The sequence below is a fragment of the Saimiri boliviensis genome, chromosome 14 (assembly GCF_048565385.1).
Source record: "Saimiri boliviensis isolate mSaiBol1 chromosome 14, mSaiBol1.pri, whole genome shotgun sequence".
NCBI classification, from domain to species: Eukaryota; Metazoa; Chordata; class Mammalia; order Primates; family Cebidae; genus Saimiri; species Saimiri boliviensis.
This window is the reverse complement of record NC_133462.1, coordinates 88,906,663-88,929,283: the sequence shown is the minus strand read 5'-3', so window position 1 is coordinate 88,929,283 and position 22,621 is coordinate 88,906,663. Positions and strand designations below refer to the sequence as shown.

Here is a 22,621-nt window from a genome sequence, read left to right as displayed (position 1 = left end):
CAAAGGCCAGATCTCAGGGGACTGAGGATGCAGACAGACCCTTTCTCCGGTCAACCTGAGAGATGCAAATCAAGGTGATTTAATTTAACAAACATCCAATGAAAACTCCTACTGTGGGTTTTGAATTGGCCGTATTCTAGGAAATTAGAGCTATAAATATAAGTGCTCTGTACCTGAAAAACATTCTGTTGGAATGTTTACCTTAGGGTAAGGTACCTTTTACCTTAATGAGCATTTAAGACCTTTTTTACCTGTCACACTCCCCACTGTAGCTAGCACTGCCTATTTTCCTGGCAAAAGAAAATAAACAGAAGTGTCTGCCTTGTGCATGACATCCCTTTTGAAAAATGCCAAAACTTACTGCACAGTTGAAAACAGGTGGCTTAAAGGTTAAAAGCTGAATCATTTAATACTCTCCAAAATCTGTTTTGGATAACATTCAGTGAGTTAGGTTTTTCACATTAATCAGAAACTTTTTCTCTTGCCTGGAGAAGGAGCCAAGAGAAGCTCCGGGGGATTGGGTCCAGAAGCCCAGGACATCAAGGTCTTATGGAGAGGAAGTATAATGAAATTAGATCATAAAGTTTCAGTACCAAGAAATTCTGATTTAAGATTAATTTTATTTACATTCATCTTGATGGATCAAGTGAAAGTCACACTCCTATTGCATGGAGGTAGCTGCTTTCCTCTGAAGAGTTTCAAATTTTCATTTTAGTATTTTTACCTTCACTATAGAGAGGCATTTGCAGTGTAGTTCATTTCCTTTTAACCAACAACCAAATGTATTCACATTTCAACAGCAGGGGATACAGTACTTTCAGCTTTCTGTAAGGCATGAACTGTACAGAAGCTGAGTGATTCACCTGAAAGAATTTGACTGTAACAAAAAATGGATGACAGCAGTTCTACTACAGCCTTTGTAGGAATGCTTTTCTCTTGACAACTACATTTTCTTACATGATCCTCAGGACCACCGTGTAAGGTAAGAAAGGACATGTATTTATACCCATTTTTATAGATAAAACCTGGAGGAATTAGTGACTTGCCTGGAGTCTCCTACTTTGTATTTAGACCCAGTAATGAAAAATGAAATGCTGGCTTTGCTTCCATTTCAAGAGAGTGATTTATTACATGAAAGACTGTATAACACATAAATCAGTATTTAAAAAGTGGTGGCTTCTGGAACTTTAGAATACAATTGGCTTTTCAACAAATATCAAAATAATCCTGTAAGTTATAATTTGTGTAATTATAATAAAATGGACCAACTGATTGAAAGAGGAGAAGGAAGTTAAGTTCACTCCTGAAATCAGAAAAATGATTTCCTTGTTCTGATATGTCAAGAGCTTAATGACTTTATTTGTAATATCTTCATTGGTTCCTGCTGTTGTCCTATGATTCTTGGCATTTGCTTGTTACTAAATATGTATTTAATTCTAATATACTCTGGATGACTTTAATATTAATAAAGGCATACACATCAGGACTGACTGGATTCACAGGTGCAGGATTGACAATGCGTAGCAGGAAGATGAATATCTGATTATAATTCAGTCAGAATGAGATACATATTTAGGCATTTTATAAATAATCCTCGAGGACACTAGTGCAGTATTTTATGCCAGTTCTCTTTATTACACATCATATAATTAAAGCCCTTGAGTTCTCTATTTCTGCTCATTTGAGACTTTAATCTGTTCCTTATTCCTCTCTTAGATAAAAATAAATATTACCCAATATGGGGCAAGTTTTTTTAATCATACCATAAATTAATATTACTATATAAGTTAAATTTACGGTAAAAGTTTGTGTAACCATTGCAGTATTTTACCAACTATAAACAAGAAATTTGGGGGAATGTATTGGCTGAGGAAGAGCTTGGAGACTTGTTTTTAGGCAATTAGTAATACGGTTGTTAATTTCCTAAAATGATTGAAGTATTAAGAAATGAGACACGTTCTTCTGTTCTCATTTTGGACTATGTAACATTATTTATACCCCCTGCAAGTACCAACCAGAGACTTACAGAAAGTAAAAAGCAAGATGAGAATTGCACTGGAAATAGTTTGTCAGGAGATTGTAATTTCCTTTCAAACAAAGACTATGTGTATGGCACCTCTGCATTCCCTGCAGTTTACTGCATATCACAGGTATCCCAAAAACGATTCGCTAATTGAAAGACCAGCTGGCAGTTTCCATGGGCTCTTTTCTTCCATGTCATCCTCTTGCCTTCACACCCTTCTAGGTTCCAACCTGAGGAACAGAGGACGGCTAGGACCCATCTCTGGTAAAATATGTCACAATCATAGTCATGGCTTCTTGTATTATTACTACAGATAATTAGTTTTAGGGTAAACCTATATGAGTCAATAAAGCTACTTGAAACAGTACACATTTAAATATAAGATGTTATATCTAAATAATTTGTCACAATCATAGTCATGGCTTCTTGTATTATTACTACAGATAATTAGTTTTAGGGTAAACCTATATGAGTCAATAAAGCTACTTGAAACAGTACACATTTAAATATAAGATGTTATATCTAAATAATTTTGCTAATTTTCTCCCATTAAGGCAGCAATTCTTAAACCAGAATGTTTAGCCTTTTATTGGTGGTCTGGAGACATTCTGGTTTTCACATCTGGGAATCGTATGCTACTGGCATTTAGTGGGTAGAGGGCAGGGGTGTTGTTCAACATACTGCAATGTACAGGTTAGCTCCCTCATAACAATTATCCAGCCCTGAATGTCGCTAAGTGCCAAGTTGAGAAAAACTGCAGTAGAATAAGTGTTTAATATTCATAAGGAGTCTGCTTTCCTCCTCAGGTTTTCTGACTCCGTAAGTGCTTCTTCAACAGGGTCATTGTTGATAGGAATGCTGTATTTGCTGCTCCCATATAGATCCCCCAGATCCCCACTCCCTTCCCTCACCAATCCACAGTGGCTTCCTTCTGGTGGTTTATTTATAACTTAGATTCCAAAACAAAAGTCCGAGAACTAGAGAGTATTTTTTGTCCTGCCCCAGTTGTCAGGCATAGGTTAGAAATTGGTGACTTTTTGTATTTTAAAAATCATTTTCTCCAGAAATAATCTCTGCAAAGCAATTATATTAATAGATATGAAAGGCAGTCTTTCTATGCATGGCAACTACCTCAAAATCAATGTAAAAACATTTTAGCATACTGTTTTTGGAAGGGGTACTATTCAATTGACAGACTATTGGCATATTAATCAAATTACACTACGTAACAATATCCTATGGCCTCAGAGAAGCCTATTCAACACTAAATAAACCATCCATACTTGTACACACATTTGCACTCACTGGTGGTTCACCAAGCAATGAGATAGGCAGCAGCTTGGCATTTTGTAGATGGCGTTAACTATAGAAAATACTTAATTGCAATGGAATGAGTCAGGATGTTTAATGCAGATAAGAACCTTAACTAGACACTGCAAAGTGAATCCCAGGGTTCAATACAGTGCAATATTTATGAGCATGAACCATGTCCCAGTTTCTGTGCTAGACTCTGGGGATATAGAGATGAAACTGTAACTAACACTTAGCACTAACTGAATGCCAAGTATTGCTCTGCATGCTTGCTATACTGATTTTATGTTATAAGAATCCAGTTAGGTAGATATTTTATTATCCCCATTTTGCAGATGGGTAAACAGACAATGTGAAGACAAAGAGCTTGACCAAGATCACACAGCTGGTAAGTGGTAGAAATGGGCTTCAAACCCAGGCAGTTTGATTCCATAACCCCCAAGCTTAGCCCACATGCTCTACCGAGATATGATACGGTGCCTTCGGGGGTGTCCGATGAAGTCCAGGAACACTAGTAACTGCTTATGTACCAGGAACTGTTCTGATTTCTTCACACATTTTATCTCAATTTTTAAAGCAACTCTGCGAGTTAGATATTAGCATTTCCATATGTAGATGAGAAATAAGGCTCAGTAACTCTGAAAGTTAGAATGTAAGTACTGGAACTCCCAAGCTATTGTGCCTGACATTGATGCACAATTAACCACTATATTAATCAGGCTATGATAATTTCTACCGTCTGTAGAGTAGTCCTACTAGGGAAATCTAGGAATGCTTCGAAAAAGAAAAGGTGTTTGTGCTTGGCCCTAATGGTTGAGGATTTCCATGGGCTGATAGGAGGAACAATATGATATGATATTCTTCCATGTAGGAAGAATAGCAGAAGTGGGCATGGAGGCATTGAGGACACAGTCTGCATAGCTGGAGCATGGTGTGCCTGACCTGGTGTGAAGAGGCAGGACAAGTGGAATAGGGCTCATAGTGTCCATAGCCTTGCATAGCTTGCTAAGAATTGGGACTTTTACTCAGTGGATAAGGTGCTGTGGAAGGTTTTTCCTGATAAGGCTTATGTTTCGAAGGTTAGCCTGGTGACAATGGGGAGGAGACTGGGAAAAAGGTATGGATATTGGATGCCAGTGACTGGCAAGGAGAAAGACTGTGATAAGGCCTGGATAGGGCAGAGCGAAGCGAATGAAAGAGGCAGAGGACAATTTGAAGATAGAAATACGGGATCTGGAAAATACGTTACAAATTAGGTAGAGAGGGAAAAGACTCGAAAATGTCTAAAATTTCAGCTTTGGCATCTGAATGTATGCAATTCATTTAACCAAGACTGGAAACAGGGTTTGAGGAAAAGCAAATGGATTTAGTTTTGGTTATACAGGGTGATCAGTAGATACCTCTGGAAGGTCTTGGAGGGCTTTGTATGCCATTCTAAGGAATTCCGACTATCCTAGTGGAGAAGCACCTAATGGTACTAAGAAAACAAAGGCCGGGTGTGGTGGCTCAAGCCTGTAATCCTAGCACTTTGGGAGGCCGAGGTGGGTGGATCACCTGAGGTCAGGAGTTCGAAAAACCAGCCTGGCCATCATGGTGAAACCCCATCTTTAAAAAAAAAAGAAAGAAAGAAAAGAAAACAGATTGCATTTGCTTATCTTTGTGTCTGTATGAGACAAGAATGGAGAAGGGAGATCAGAGAGAAGGCTATTAAAAGAGTTTGGCAAGAGATGGTGAGAGTCTGAATTAGGGCAAAAGTAGTCAGGACAACAAAGGACAGGTTTGAGAACTGTTGAGATAAATTAGCCTGACTTAGTGATTGACTGAGTGGGAGTACTGCGAAAAAGGAAGAGAAATTAGAAGAAAACTAGGAACTGTGGACTTGATTAATGCAAGCATGGTGCCCTGCCAGATTTGGCATAGTAACTTCTGCCCCTGGATTAGTCCTGAGCCAGAAATACTCTCTTTCGCTCTTTTTTAAAAATAATATTTCTAGGTATAGACTCTTAAAATCCTCCTGGCTTCTGAAAGCTCAGGGATTTGAGTCAGACGCTGCCAGTACTTTGATTACCAGGGAGTCTGTCCAAATACAAAGAAACTAATCCAGTGATGGGAGGAGAGAGCTGAAGCCCTGATGACATTGCTCCTGGATTATGTGGCCCACATATTCCTATTGGACACTATGCTTGGAGCCTGTGCCACTTTGGACATACCAGTTACATAAGATTACCCACTTACTCGCTCCTTATAGGTAAAAAACATATGGTGTAGAAATAGCAGATGATGTAGAAGAGAGAAGTGTTACAGAAGCCAAGTGGGATTTCAACAAGAGCGTGGGACAAAAGTGTTAACATTGCCAAGAGATTGGGTAGACCAATGTTTTGGCATTTGATTTATCAATTGATGAAATTCTAAAACAATGGTTTTAAAATGAAGAGTGCTCATGAATCAAATGAGCACTTCTTAAAAATGCGGATCACCAGGCAGCACTCCAGCATTCTGGGTCAGTAGGTATACAGAGGACTATTGTAATCAATTGCTGGTTGGGTGGTGGGTTTTCATGCATAGTGACATAAATAAGAGAGAATCAAACAAGTATCGGATGATATGGTAGCGAGATTTAATTTCTCTTCTGGTGAGTATTTTGGTAAGTTGTATGAAAGCCTTAAAATTTTGCACACTTTCTCACCTAACAATTACATTGTCAAGAATTCAACCTAAGATAATCATGAATGCATGTAAATATATAGCTACACTGATTACAGTGTCCATAGCTAATACTTATTTGTGTACCATATGCTAGGTACTATGATAAGAGCTTTAAGCATATTAATGAACTCTTTATTTTCATCTCAACTTTGTGAGGTAGTTAGATATGTCTACTCCATTTTACATTTAGAAAATTAAAGTACCAGGAGATTAATTTGTTCAAGGTCACACAAAAAGTGGAGGATATGGAACCTAAGCCCAGTACCCCTAGGTCACTGCGTCTCATTCTGTCTCTCCACAGCACTGTTAGAAGAGTGAAACACTGAATGACATTCAAAAGTCCACAGTTTGAAGTCTGAGAGAGCACATATTCTAGAAATTAACATACCACCAAGCAAATCACGCAGGACCCACATCCTGGAAACACTTTTTACCCTGCCTTTTCCCAGAAGATGATCATAACTAATCTCATAGTACCTCACATCCCTGCGAAAGTCAGTTGTTGCTGACTTTCCCTGAAAGGGAAAACCTCTCCAATTGGCCATGACTGGGCTTACATCTCTTTATGACCCCGTATATTTATTGATCTGTTCAAATCCTGAACTTCCACTGTACACCCCCTGGATCCTCCCTTCATGAACAGTACACTCCCCTATAACTTCAACATCTTTGAACATTTCTCTTGACCCTGGCTGCCCCCAAGATCCCTACTTTCCCACCTTTCCCAGCTGTGTCTTCCTTAACACCAGGTATACCCCATGGCCAGGTAGTAGAAGAGGTGACTCATTAAGTATCACTGCTGATTCTGAAGCATTACTTCTTCATTCTATAAAACTCTTTGCTTCATCAACAGTCTCCCAAGGTCAGGTTGCAAAATTGAACTCACATTTGTCAAACAGATGTGCAGGGAATATAAAACTTTAGCTGTCACCTCTCGTTCAGTCTCAACTCTCCTTCCTGGATCATTCCCACCAGTTGACAAGCCGAGCCACCATCCCCAGTTGTCCCTTGACTTGATGACTGTCTCTGTTCTTTCTTCAAAGAGGCTTCCTTTTGGTGCACTACTTGCACTTCTGTATCCTCAATGAATTTTATTTTGTAATTTACTTAAAAGTTTTTAAGTACAGAAAAATGCAAAGAATAATACAGTAAGGTCCATGCATCTACTATCCAGTGGGCAAATACTGCTATTCCTTTATTTGTTTTAATCTAAAGAATTAAAATATTGCCGTTAAAATTTACACCTCTGTATTGCCTCCATTCCATTTTACTTCCTTCCTTCCAGAGGTCACTAACACGAATTTAAGGTGAATCCAAGCAATGCTTCTGTCCTATTATTAACACTTTATTTACATATTTCTTCCTTTTGATGGAGGCCCATTTCCTGTTTTTCACTGTAATATAATAAACAGTGCTTCAGAGTATATCCTTACACACATTTCTTCCTGCCTAATACCCGGAGTTTCTCTAGGGCTATGTCTAATACGGTGACTACTAGTCACATGTGTCTCTTGAGCTCTTGAAATGTAGCTAGTTTATACTGAGATGTAAGTGTAAAATATCCATTGTATTTCCAGATTTAGTATGAGAAAAATGTAAAACTCTCAATAATTTTATACTGATTACAAATCAAAATGATAATATTTTGCATACGTTAGTGTCTTAGTTCAAGCTCCTGTAACAAAATACCGTAAAGGGGGTGGCTTGTAAACACAGAAATTTATTTTTCACAATTCTGGAGGTTGGAAATCTGAAATCAGGGTACTGGCATGGTTCGGTTCTGGCGAGGGCCCCTTGCAGGTTAGTGTGCTTATGTGTCTTATCCTCACGTGGCAGAAAGAGAGCAAGAGTGAACTCTCTGGCCTTTCATAACAGCACGAATCCCATTCACGAGGGCTCCGCCTTCATAGCCTAATCACCTTCCAAAGACATCACCTCCTCATACTATCACATTGAGGCTTAGGATTTCAGCACATGCATTTGGGGGGACACAAACATTCAGTCCATAGCAGTTGGGTAAAATAAAATATATTATTAACATTAATTTTATCTGTTTCTTTTTACCTTTCTAAAATGTAAATAATATTTGTGGCTCACATTATATTTCTACTGAGTAATGCTGCTCTAGGGTTTATAATTAAACCTGGAATTACTAGGCATGTAGATGCTGGCAAATTTTCAAATTGATTATTTTCAACTTCCCTTAGTCCTACCCCTTTATTTACCCCCAACTCCCCTCCACCCAATTCCTCAGTTCTTGGTGAACTTTCCTGTCTCTGAGCTCCTCTGGCACTTAACATCTGTGTTCATTTGGCATTTCAAATATGTAACTTTGTATTTTAGTTTGTTCTTTCCAGTTGCCTTTACCCCTTTACATCAAGGACCATATCTTATGATTTTGCTTCTCCAGATCTAAGCTTGGGGCCCTACCTGTTAGAGCCACTCAAATATTTAAAGAAGATTTAGACACGCCAGCCTGGTGACTGTGTGCTGTAAAGCTGCAATTTGTCCTGGAAAAATTTTATCTTATTTACTTAGAATGTGCCTTTAATTTCTTGTGCATCCAGGCAGGCTTCACTCTGTTCTCCATAATGGGAGAGAATTCCCTAGGAAGTAACAACAATCTTTTTCATGATGAAACTGCCAATGTCTCCCCAATAAGCTTCTAACTTCCTGATGGGTTCTGGAGTCCAGGGAACTGGCTAGATCAGGGTGAACCTCAAGGGCATTTAGTTAGATTTTTAAGAGCTTTTCATTTGATGTCACTTTCAGCCATTTTATGATATGCTGTGTCAGGTTATTTAAATATGACATTATTATAGTTTGTTGGACTATAAGAAGCAGCAGAATTACAAAAGACGAGATAGGTAAAGAGGAACGAAAGCTAGAAATGAGTAAAATATAAAAATCAGAGCTGCCTATATAAGCTAGAAAATATGCCCTTTCCTCAGGGCTGACTCACCCTAATATCTTGACATCCATACTGACTCTTATCACTAGGGAGCCTTGTGCATAACAGTGCCTTTGGTGTCCTGTGCAGTACTGTATTGTGAAATGTTAACATGAATGAATGGTTCAGTTCTTATCTAGGGGCAATTTCCAAATTCCTAATATGCAGCCACTGAGCAGCAGATAGGGCAAAGGCAAGCAAGTTTCAGAGCCCAGAAGGAGAAAACCAGAAGGTTTTCTTGAAAGTTCTCAAGTGCCAAAAGATGGAGTGTTGATACAGGAAGATTTCTGAAGAATGAAGGATTTCACACATAAAAGGCACCATAGCACTGAACTGTAAGTATGCACTGTTTCCTTGCCTGGAGTGATCCTCATATACGTATAAACCAGTCTGTCCACTGGAGACTTGAGGCATATCCCTTTATTCTCTGTTTCTTAAAGATGTAGACGAATTCTTAGGTAAGATGAAACAAGCAAAAATAAATAAATAAATAAATAAATAAATACAAAAGTGGATATGCAGGAAAAAAAAGGGGGGGGGGAGAAAAGAAGACGGCCTTAAACCACAGAAACCCTAGCATATACATGGAAGTCTTCTCATTGAAGAGAACCATTCCACAGAACTTTAAGGTCCTTAAATATCTTCCCAATTCTGTGCTGCTGCCTGGACAAAGAGACACAGAACGATGGTGCTGTTTGTTGCTTTGCTGAAAACGATGGAGGTCAGGACAGAACAGAAATGGGCTGCCTGCAGAGTCCATCAGAGAGTGGAGAGAGGGCCACCCCTCTGCACTGCACCTCTCCGTGTGGGATTGCGACTGCTCCTGCACCAGGGATGGGAATTGAGGGAAACCTGGGAAATGAGCAGATCGTCATAGAGATTATATTAAAGGAAACCTGATTTTAACCTTGACTCATCATTTTGAAAGTCAGAATCATCAATGACAATTTTGAAACATACAGACGTTCAGGTTCGGTCCCAAGCCGATTGGATCAAGTATTTTCAAGGGCAGAGCCTTGGAATCAGCATTTTAAGCAGTCTCCTCAGGAGTTTCGTATGTAGCTATTTCAAAAGCTGGCATTTGGAAACAGCATTCTTTTAAGGGAAAGAGACATGCTGCTCGATCTAGAAGGTGTTAAACTGAACATCAAAGAGGGGAGTTAAATTCATGTTAACCCCAATTTGACAGTGTGGGAGAGAAGCTTGAAATAGTAGGATGTGAATGGGTCTGGGAACCAGCCTTGTTCTAACACCCATTTTGTGATCTTGGGGAAAACATCTCATATTCGTAAAGCTTTCTTCTCCCACCTTCATTTAAAAAAAATTTTTTTTTTTTTTTAGTTCTTCATTACTTGACATTCTCAGATCAGGATGACTAAGAGATTTTTCTTGCCTATCCAGATTCGACACTGGTCACCAATATGGGTTTTGCTTTATACTCCAGTGCCACCACCTCACAAGTTTGTTTTAAACTTAAAGCATTTTGCCCTAGTATTGCACTGCACAGGCTATATAGCAATTATGTTTTTCCTTAGCACGTTATGTATGACAAGCTGCTTCTCTCATTCTCCTTGTATGGTCCTGCAGTATCATATCACATTTTTCTGGCTGATTAATTGCTTACACACAATTATAGCAGAGAGTGTGATATTCATTCTTGAGAGAAGAGTCACACTCGCCCTCTGACTGTGTTTCCGTACTCTCCACTTGAATCAGCAGCAGGGTAATAGGAAATGACTTTAATGGAATCAGTGTTGTTATCACCTGCGCGTAAACCTAAACCCTGAGCTCCGTTGAGAGCTTTGTAAATTATAAATGATGGAATGAAGATTTAATTCAGTGCTTCTGAGATTTCCTCCTATTTTTAATTTGTTCTTCTGGGATATCGGATGTTTTTTCATTTGCTGCCAGGTTAATAATCTAGGAAGGAACACTTAGAAACTCGACTCATCATTGAGACCACACAGCTATTCCACAATTTATTCATGTGTTGAATGTTTTAATAGAATTAAAAAGACCTCAGCCTTCGCCATTGCTTAGAAACAACTTGCTTTGTGTATTCTTTCTGGAGAAAATCCAAATAAAGCTCCGGATTAGCAGTCAGAAGATCTGGGTTCTCATTCAAACAGAACCTTACTAGTCTTGTGACCTTAGGCTAGTCACAGATATCAGCCCTTTTTCTTACACTCTCATCAAATGGGGACAATCAGACTTTTCTGCCTGACATGCCTGGAAAGATCTAGTTAGAAAAATACATTAAAAAGTACTTTGAAATTTATAAAATATTATATGAAATAAAGTTATATTATTTTGATTAGAGATAAGAGATGATAAATCTAAAGGAATGTCATTTGACTTTACAACACTCATAAAAATGAGTATTTTATAGATTTTTATAATAGCCAAAAATTATGTAAGAACTGTCAAATCATATTTTGAGTTGAGAGAGAGATCCCTTAGGTAAAATAGCAGGGAGTTGGTCTTGTTTTATGTTCTTCTAACCTGTGTATTGCTATTTCCCTGAGGAACAATTTTTCTTTTTCATTGAAATGTCATTGCTGCTATTTCTAAGCAATGTTTCACCTGAGTGTTTGGTTAATTACAGGGATGACCATGTTTATTCCAGGATTTTTCCTTGTTATTTGGGAAGAAACATGGTTATGTGTATATAACTTTTATCAGCAACAAATGCGTAATAATCCCTGTACTATTCCAGGTGCCAAAATGATGTCAAAATACAAAGACATACTTAAGTATGCCGCACTTAAGTTTACAATTTAATTGGAGAGATAAGACATAAGTACACAAAATTGTACCAAAATATAGTTAAGTAGGAAATGGCAGCCATGAAGATAGTCTGTTTGTATTGTGGATGAACGGAGTGAGACATGCACTAAGGAAGTCGTAAATGGTGAAAGAGAAGGTTGACTAGGTAATGCAAGAAATTACACAGAGTTTCTTAACAGCCAGCGTGCTACGTGAAGGGAGCTTTGCAGGTCGTTATTCTAGAAAGGGCTTTGTGACAGTAGTAAGATGATTATCTCAGCACCAGTTCTGTACATATAAAACCTAAGTTAAAGCATATGTGCTAATGATTGTTGGGGAGCATAATCCCAGGGAATCAAGAGTAAGGGAACAGGAAGAGGCAGGAAAAGGAGGAGGTCAAATGCGAGAGAGAGGATGCCCCACTGAGCCGGCCACAGCAGGTCACTGGGTCTGACAGGACATCCCCAGAGATACTGCCTGATACTAATGCAGCCTGAAACAAACCATGGGATGAGAGGGGAGTGCAAGCAATGTAATCTCTGGCTTCTTCCTGTCGCCTGACTCACATCGGTCCAACTCTGCTCCATGAGGTGTTAATGTCCCTTTGCCTCTAGGTTGGATCGGCCACCTTCGGGTAGCCACTAGGGAAGCCAGAGCCTCTGTGGGTCCAGTGCAGCAAGGCACTGTCTGCATGTAGGTATGCAATGGTGGTGACGATGGCAGCAGCTGAAGCTTTGTCACTCTAGTCATAGAGTCACCGATGCTGGCAAGCAAAGCAAATAGGGCCCACAGATGGGAGTGGGAGCTTGTGAGTGGGGTCAGGGAGATCTGGGATAGCACATAAATAGAGTCCAGTCAATGATTAATCTGGTATGTGGTGCACAAGAGGATGACAAAGGCTGTCCAAACAAAGGAAATTTAGTCATAGGTGGATGACAGCAATCATTTATGGAATATGAACCTGCACTAGAATAGTGGGAACGGTGTGAGCCACAGAAATGAATTTAGAAATGTTTCCCAAGAAAGGCTTTCTGTTGGTTTTAAAAGCAAATATGAGATAGGGGAGAGAGGAATGGGAAAACTAAGCCAACCAATGTGTTCCTAAAGTGGATCAAAGTCAAGGCCCTGTCAGAAGAGCATTCTCTGACGCAGTTGCCTTGAGCATACTGTGGTAGGTTATCATAAAACCCAGACTGCTGTGATCAAGAAATTTGATTAAGTGGTGGAAACAAAGCGTATGCCTCCCATTTTATCTGTGGTACCAGAATTAGATTAGAATTGAGAATTCCCAGTTCCCGTTAAGTGTTTTCATCCAACTGTTCTTTTTTTTTCTTTTTCAGACTTTGACCCCACTGTGCTTATTTTGTTACTCTTCTGTACCTTAATTAACGCCACAGAGAAGTTACTTTATATTTAAACTGTTTTTTTTCCCACTCAGCCTGTAGACTCTGGTCATAATGGATATTTCTTGGCTCTCTTAGTGTCATTATTATCCTTTTCTTTTTCATTGTTAACCATCTTGTTCAATATCCTTTCCCAACAAGCAGGGGCAAAAGTGTGGAAAAACTTCTAATAAGATCCTATTCCAAGATAGAGCACTTCTTTTCCTTTGTTATGGTGTATGGCGTTTAGGCAATTTCTGGGAGGAAACAAAAGCCTAAAACTTTGTCAAATCAGAGGCAAGTCAAAGAGTCTAAAGCTAGGATATCTATCCAAATGGGAGTATAGGCAGAATAGAAGCCAGGTTTGAAGCCAGAATGGTCAGAGAACAAGGGGAGCTGATATTAAAAGAACCAAAGATAACAGGGGAGATAAGCCTGGAATGATTTCCAAGCTCTGCACAGGTGCCCAGTGTAGCCTAGGAGCAGATGCTCACGGCAGGAAAAGTCCGTATGCTTTAACAACTGTGTCGACCATTTTGCCCCTCTGTCTCCTATTTTTTTAAAAGTCGCTAAATTTAATAGAAAAAAGGTGCAATGCATGTGAAATACCAGTGAAGGATAGCATGAGTGAGCACAATGGAAAAAATAGTGCAGCATTTTAAACTACAAGCAGCTGGCCACAGACCACAACATGTGGCCTGACTCATTTAGTCACTCTCTTCTGGTGGTTAATTGGCCTTCTATTAAGGGAGACTCAGTTTTAAATGCACTACAAGCATTTGGTGGCTAAGACATACAATGGTCAAAAATAAATTTCTATTTAAGTTGATTACCCGAAATCATATATATATATATATATATATATTTTTTTTTTTTTTTTTTTTTTTTGAGACAGAGTCACTCTGTCGCCCAGGCTGGAGTGCAGTGGCGCAATCTCAGCTCACTGCAACCTCTACCTCCTGGGTTCCAGTGAATCTCCTGCCTCTGCCTCTCAAGTAGCTGGGACTACAAGTGTGTGCCACCACACCTGGCTAATTTTTCTATTTTTAGTAGAGATGGGGTTTCACCATGTTGGCTAGGCTGCTCTTGAACTCCTGACCTCAGGTGATCTGCCTGCCTTGGCCTCCCAAAGTGCTGGGATTACAGGCATGAACCACAGTGCCTGGCCCGAAATCATAATTTTTTAACACATTGAAAGGGTTTTAACTTTGATGTTGTGCTGGGTTTTCTTTGGAACTGAGTCATTGTGCACTAAACATGAAGACTATTGAACACGAAAAATTTAACAGAGTCTAGTAAATTCCTAAAAACATGTGTAATAAAAACCAGTCATCACTTTGGTTGTTCTAGCAAACTGCTTTTATTGGTCAAATGGAAATCACTCATTCCAACAGCTGAGAAATATTATTCAAATAAAGGTAGTCTTCTTTCATTTTCTCTAAAATTCTTCAATTTAAGAATATTGAGTTTTAAAAAATGACCTCTTCTGCTGTCGAAGGACAGCACATATGTAGCAGATAATGGATTAAATATTTCTGTAGAGACTACATCACTAATATAAGTTTTTTGATAATTCTCAAGAGTTAGAAAACAAAAATAACATAGCATGGATGCTGGAAGTAGACTGTGTGATTTGAGTCTTGCCTCTCTTATTTATTAGCTTGTGACCTTGGCAAATGACTACATCATTTTTACCTCAGTTTCTTCATCTGTAAAATGGTAATGGTAGTTATAATTTCTACATGTCTCACAGAGTTGTTATGAAGATTAAATGAGATAACACTGGTAAACTGCTTAGAACAGTCCCTGACTCGTAGTAAGTATTCTCCTGTAAGTGTTAGTGGGCTGAAATTACTATTGTTAATTAATAAAAAGGAGAGAAACTTTCTCAACAAATAAGTAATATAAACAAGATTTCAAAGAAGAATTGGTTACTGCTTAAAAGAACAATTTTTTCCGGGCATATTAAATATGCTGGTTTTATTTAATATTATTCAAATATGAGTAGATATTCTAGGACCAACAGGGTGGTACGCCTGCTACATGGTAGCAGTAAAACTCCTCAGCCAGTTTTACTGACATCAGAGTTTGCAGCAGTGAAAGAGTTTAATGATTGCAGGGTGCTGAGCAAGGACATGGGAGGAGACCCTCAAATACATCTCCCTGAGGAGTTGTGGGCTGGGATTTTTAAGGGGACCATGAGGAGAAAGGGGATGGGAAATTGGGATCATTGATTGGTTGGGATACAGGGGATGAAAACACCAGGATGTGGAAACTGCGTTCTTTCGTGAGTCAGCTTCTCGTGGGATCCTTCAGACAAGCTGATGTCAGTAGTTTCACTGGTACATAGGATGAAAGAATATCTCAGATGGAAAACTTAACATTATATAATGTTCAAGCTGTTATCTATAGAGCAGTTAAGGGGAACTATAATTTTGTCACAGGGCCTACATGATTGTGGAACAAGAGGCAAACAGCTATTAGGAAGCAGGTCAGAGAACAAGCTGACAGTCCCTACTGAATGTACTGCAGGCTTATAATAATAATAATAATAATACCTTATGTATTACCACTTTACTAAACATTTATTTTACATTCCCCTTGTCCCTTCTTCCCTAATTTTATAAAGCTTCTAGGGATGGTTTCATATAGACTGCTCCTTAGTAAAGTAGCACCTTTATTAAGCAATCTTCACATGGTTTTGTTTCCATTACTGTCTGTGAACAAAAAGTTAAACTGCATCTTTTAAAATTTCTACAAATGAATATGTTTTTGAGTGAACAAAATTGGAGTTTTCATTAATTTGAGAAACGGTGCCCCCACTTAGCTTGGAAGATTTTACTGTGTGCTCATCCACCCAGCCAACTCCCAAGACTACAAGACAGGTATTTACAGTTGCCCCATTTTATAGGTAGAGAATTTGAAACAGTCCATCCAGATAGTGTTCAAAATGACCCAGAGAATCTGATGATGTAAGTTATCCCCTACTCATCTTCCCTTCCAAATTTACTTCTCTCTCATTTCTTTTCTAAGTCAGCGCAACGTCAATTATTAACTATAACAAACCAGTAACACAAGACTCTCTTTTGATTCTTCTTCATTCATTCCCACAACCAACCAAGATAAACTTCCTTAAATACATGGACCTTCCTCGTCCCTCCTTCCCTAATGCCACTGCATCTGTTTCATGCTTTATCACAGTAACTGTATTTCTCCACTAGGTTTCCCTAGAACCAATCTTGTCGTGCCCCACAATCCTTTTTCCTCATGACAGCCCAAGGGAGCTTCCCATAAGGAAAATCTCCAAAGCAAAATCAAAAGAAAATAAAATTCTCTAGAACTGTGCAGTGATGGAAGTGAACCAAACAGCTTAATGGCTCCTCAGAGTCCTCAGGACACATTCCAAACCCCACGCATGGCATTTAAGGGCTTTCTTGGGAGAGTCCTTAGTCTTTCATTCTTTATTTAGAACTCTCTCCTACCATTTTGAATTATTTGCAGGCACCTAAATGGTGCAAGCTCTGTTCGGTCTCCATGTGTTTACATAAGCTGTTTTCTCTTCATGGAATAGGGTAAGAGGATTGGCTGCCTATTCCCCATCATCCTTTTTTTATTGCCCTGGTTAAAGTGTACTTAATCTTTAAGACTCACTTAGGTGGTACCTGCTTCTCACAGAAAATCTCGAGGGTAGGAGACTTTCTGTGAGGAAGTGGGGTATTCCTCCTCCCACTATACACAGAGCTTCTCCTTCTACCCCCTTTTTATCTAACAGGTAAGGGTCGACAGGTCTGAGTCATGGCCTTTTTTGAAGCACACACTTGTGTTTAGTGTGAACTTGCTTACTCCAGTCTAGATACTTCAACTATAAATAAGCTATTCAATGTGGCCATCTAGTGGCCAAAGCGAGAAAACAACTTTATTCTTGGGTAGTTGTACGTTGATAGACACACCTTGTATTAATTAAGCTCCAGAGCTCTGTCCGCTCCTGTGCCTTCTGCCCTCTTTCTACTACTTAAATCAGTTTTGCTCTCGGATATTCAACCATTCAGTAATATAACACCTTATGCATGACCACTTTACTAAACATATTTATATTCTCATTTAATACATACACCCCTACACCCACACGGTGAGACAGCATTTTGGTACTATTTTCCCTATTTTACTGGTGAGCAAATTGAGATTCTGGGATGTTAATTCATTTTACCAAGGTCACGTGGTAATTATTTGAAAAAAAAATTGATCTAAAGTCAGACGACTTATTCATTAGGTAATACGGAGAAAACTGGAATTGAATACAGGACTTTTGGCCTCAAACACATTTCTCTATTATTGAATTTATCACATTGTTTTATAATTTACTTCTCTGTTTATACTTTGTCTTTTTTCTTATTGCCTAGCACAGTGCCTGGCACACTGTATGTGTATGATACATATTTGTTGATAAATACTGCAAATGAGTGTATAATCATTAAGGTATATCACAAAGAACTATGTAACTCAAACTGATGCACAGAGTAGACATTTACATACATCATTTTCACTTCTGTGCTTTTATACACACTATATCCTTGGCCTTGAAATATCCTCACACTTGTCAACTTGATAAAAATTTCCCATTCATTAATTGAAATATTGCTTTCCCTTAAAACCTTCCCCAATATTTCCCCAGGCAGAGATAAGTACTTCCTCCATTGCATTCTCCAGCTCTCTGACGCAGCTTTGTTTAACTCTTATCACATTCCTGTAATTGTTTGTTTACACATCTGTCTTCTCCAGACTGTGAGATCTTGGCAGCAATTCAGGCAGAAGGAATGGCAGTATCAAAGCTGCCAGCTCTGCGAGAACATGGTGGGCAGTTTGTAGCCTGGGCATGGTGTGTATCCTGATGCAGCAAGCTTAGGCAAACCCTAATGATATGCCATCGAGATCTGACTTTACAGACTGCTGTCTTCAAAACCTCTGGGGGTACATAAGCCCTTTCCAGTGGTTCCGATTTTGAAATGTTTATATTACACAATTCTTTAAACTTAAGACAAAAAATGTAGATGTCACACTTTAAATATGGTGGCATACATGGTTTTTCAAAATTTTACTAGGGAAAATGTAAGAAAAAGAAGAAGGATCCCTGCTGTGGACCATGGGCAGCCACGAAAGGCAGATCAGCTTTGTGCCATCCCCTGTAGTGACTGACCTTCCCACCACTTGATCCTGGCTTCATGCCCAGAGTCCAAGGCACTCTTGCAATAATTCAAGGAGGCTCTTTCAGCTAGAAATGCCCATTTCATTCCTTTCTGTTCCTTAACACCTATTCCACCCTTTATGACCCAACTTAAGCTTTATCTCTTAATGAAGCCACAAGTCCACTGGGATTTTACTTTCTCTGGTTTGTTTTTGCATCGTAACTTTTACACATGATCACGTATCATCTTGCATTGTTCTCTAATGTTGTTTGTGATATAAAAATACAGTATTGCAGTCTTCTTGAGAATAGGGACAACGTGTCTTTGGTTTCTCCCAAAGCCCTACTCAGCACAGTGATAGGCAAATACCTGATGAATCTGCAGCTTTGCGGTGAAGGCACAGACACCACTGGCAGAATTTGTGGGGAGGTGGAAGTCACCCTCTAGTGGCAGCAGGTGGTATTAAGGCAAAATTACGGGATTTGGAGTAAGTCTTGTGTTCTCAAAACTGGAGGCATCAATTAATTTCTTAACCCTTGGAGACACAGACCTTCTTTCCAGAAGAGTGTTTACCATATGTAGAGTGATGATCATAGAACCTGGTGTATAACCGGCACCCAGTTTGCAGCACGTGTCATTTCCTTTGCTTTTCAGCGTTAGCGGAAATGGATGCACCATTTGAAGGAGAATTTGTCTTCTTCATATCTACTCGTATACCGTGTAGTTTTTATTTCAGTTGATAGGGCTCAACATCAGTGAGCTATTATTAGGTTTGTAGATTTTTTTTCTAGGAATACAATCAGGTAAAGAAAAGATAATACTTTTTAGATAAAATTTTAATAGCAAATAATGGATCCTTTCATTGTCCCAATCATCACTACTGTGATTTGAATTTAAATCCATTATTTGCTATTATAGCATTACTTTTTCTTTTTCTTTCTTTCTTTTTTTTTTTTTTTTTTTTTTTTGAGACAGAGTTTCGCTCTTGTTGCCCAGGCTGGAGTGCAGTGGTGCAGTCTCGGCTCACTGCAACCTCCGCCTCCCAGGTTCAGGCAAATTTCCTGCCTCGGCCTCCAAGTAACAGATTACAGGCACACGCCACCATGCCTATCTAATTTTTGTATTTTTAGTAGAGATGGGTTTTCACCATGTTGGCCAGGCTGGTCTTGAACTCCTGACCTCAGATGGTCTGCCTGCCTCAGCCTCCCAAACTGTTGGGATTACAGGTGTGAGCAGCCATGCTTAGCCTTATATCATTACTTTCTGAAGTATTTTCTTCCACTCTATTCCAAAACCCAATCTTCTTCTGATCACTTGAGTATTTAGTAAACATTCACTTATTTATTCAATGAAAATTTATTGGATGCCATGCATGTCAGACACTGGGTATGATACTGCTCCCCACCCTCCAACTTCCACAAAAAAAAACCCATCATGGGAGAAATGAATATTAACTATGTTATGCCAATTGCTTTCTGAGTCCAGGGCCTCTTTATTTCATGCTTACAGAATTGTGAATCACAAAATGTTAAAATATGACGGGATTTTCAATTTTATGAAAAGAAAAAGGTCTAAGAGATTGTTTGGTTTGCTGAAAGTTACAGAGCTATTTCATGGGGAGCCAGGACTTGGCTCCAGGCCTCTTAACCTGTTTGCCGCCCACGCCCTTTTCTCCCCTCTTTCTCAGGAGACCAGCCTTATTTTCATTCTTCATTTGAGCTGCTTTTCCTTCATTCTCTCTGCAGCCATTCTTTCAAAAATATTTATGCCCTAGGAAGTTCGTATTTATTGTCTTCCCCACATCTGTTCATACACCTTGTAGTTTTTACTTCAGTTCATGTAATCACTTGCTACTCCTTAGGCAGGTTAGAAACCTCCAAGTTATTTTATTATTATTATTATTATTATTATTATTATTATTGAGACAGTTTCACTCTTGTCGCCCAGGCTAGGATGCAATGGCGTGATCTCAGCTCACTGCAACCTCCACCTTCCTGGTTCAGGTGATTCTCCTGCCTCAGCCTCCCAAGTAGCTGAGATTACAGACTCCTGCCACCATGCCCAGCTAATTTTTCATATTTTTAGTAGAGACAGGGTTTCGCCATGTTGGCCACACTGGTCTTGAACTCCTGACTTCCGGTGATACACCTGCTTCAGCCTCTCAAAGTACTGGGATTACAGGCGTGAGCCACCGCACCCGGTCAAAAAACTCCAAGTTATTTTTAACTCCTCTCTTCCCTAACTCCTCACACTCAATAAGCACACAGATTCTGTTGATACCAGTTGCTAAATGTTTCTGGAATCCAGACTTCATTGTTCATGCCTTTTAATGTCACCCTAGTTGAGGTCCCATCGTATCTTGCCTGCTGTTACAATGGCCTTCAAACTAGTTTCCATGGCTCCCAATCATGTTTTTAATTCTCTACTACTGCTAGAATGAGCATACTTTCAGAAGAAAAAGGAGGAGGAGGAAAAGGGAAAATTAATTGTGGGAAAGGACAAAAGAGTAACAGATTTATAGTTTACTATTTCATAAAGGAAAAGGTTAAAAAACAAAAACCATTTAAAATAACAGTGTGCTGGGGAGGAGCTAGCCTAGAAGCTTTCTTTTCAAGGTAAAGGTGGGGAGCAGTGTACATTCCTTAGTGTGTTCTGATAGCCATGTGTCACTACGCACTTCTTTGTGTCTTTTCATCTCCTCCTGTTGCATTCCAAAGCATTTTTATAGTATGCAGTTTTGCCTAATAAAGCATTTTCATAGCAAAACAAACAAACAAAGAAGACAACAGGTGCGGTAGCTCACACCTGTAATCCCAGCACTTTGGGGGTCCAAGGTAAGTGGATTAAGAGGTCAAGAGGTCGAGACCATCCTGATCAACATGGTGAAATCCTGTCTTTATTAAATGTACCAAAATTAGCTGGGTGTGGTGGTACACACCTGTAGTCCCGGCTACTCAGGAGGCTGAGGTAGGAGAATCACTTGAACCCGGGAGGCAGAGGTTGCAGTGAGCCAAGACTGTATCACTGCACTCCAGCCTGGGTGATAGAGTGAGACTCCTTCTCAAAAAGATTAAAAGTAAATAAATAGAAAATAACACAAACTTTATCTAGAAATTAAAAGCCTTTGTCAGTGTGGCTCGCTCTGAATTTCCCTTCCCATCTCCTCTGAGCCCTGGCATCTTTGGATCATCGTTTATAGATCCCTTCATGTCCTTTTACATCTCCATGCTCCAGTACATATTTCTTCATTCTTCCTGGAATGTGCTTCTCCTGACTTCTGCACAAATGCTTCCCTTTCTGTGGCTCCAATCCACTGTGTCACAACTGTGGCATTCACACATTGCATGCTGATTGTCATTGTCAATACATTGTCAATGTATTGACATCCAGAGTTCCCTGTCATTGTCAATACATTCCCTTCAGACATCCAGAGTTCTGCCTCTTAGTCAGCCTTGGACATCCACAGCATAGTGCCTGGCACATAGCAGGTGCTTGTTAAGTGATTAGTCTTTGAAGAATGACAGATAAACAGATAAATATACAAACAGTGTTATTAAAGTAGATTTTTTTACTGATAGATCACGGAAGCCCAGAAGACTCCCCTGACCCTTGTCAGCAATTCTTGCATGTGAACAGTTTGTATGCTGACATCTGCTGGTAGCCGGCAGGTTAGGGCAGTCCTCTGTATCATTTTACTGTGACTTCATTCAGTTTGAACATTTGCAAGCCCCTTTGACTTTATCTCTGACAGCGGAGTCAGAGACACCAAGAGAAGGTAAAACCAAGAGACACTGGCTGTAGAGACTCTTCCTTACTTGTTCTGGGATTTCTCTTCAGGAGAAAGTTTAATACAATAGGGGCATCTTTGAGGTGGGCTGACTTAGGGCTTTCCATTTTTGTTCTACTACAATCGACATGGCATTTGCTATTTTATGTTTTCTTTTCTTTTTTCTCTTCTATTTTTTTATTTTTATTTTTATTTATTTTTGAGACAAAGTCTGGCTCTACTGCCCAGGCTGGAGTGCAGTGGCATGATCTCAGCTCACTGCAACCTTGACATCCTTGGACTCAAGCGACCCGCCCACCTCAGCCTCCCAAGTAGCTGGGACCACGGGCTCGTGGCACCACATCTGGCTCATTTTTGTATTTTTGGTAAAGACAGGGCTTGCCATGTTGTCCTGGTTGGTCTGGAACTCCCAGGCTCAAGTAGTCCTCCAACCTCAGCCTCCCAAAGTGTTAGAATTACAGGCGTGAGCCACTCACTGGTCTTCTATGTTTTCTTTAATGGGTAATATGTTTT

At 39.4% G+C, this 22,621-nt stretch overlaps 1 protein-coding gene across 1 annotated transcript in view; it reads left to right on the top strand.

The window, feature by feature from the left end:
- The window catches only part of OPN3 (opsin 3), a 46,705-nt gene that overhangs the window by 11,933 nt on the left and 12,151 nt on the right, over window positions 1-22,621 (top strand). The window lies entirely within an intron of this gene.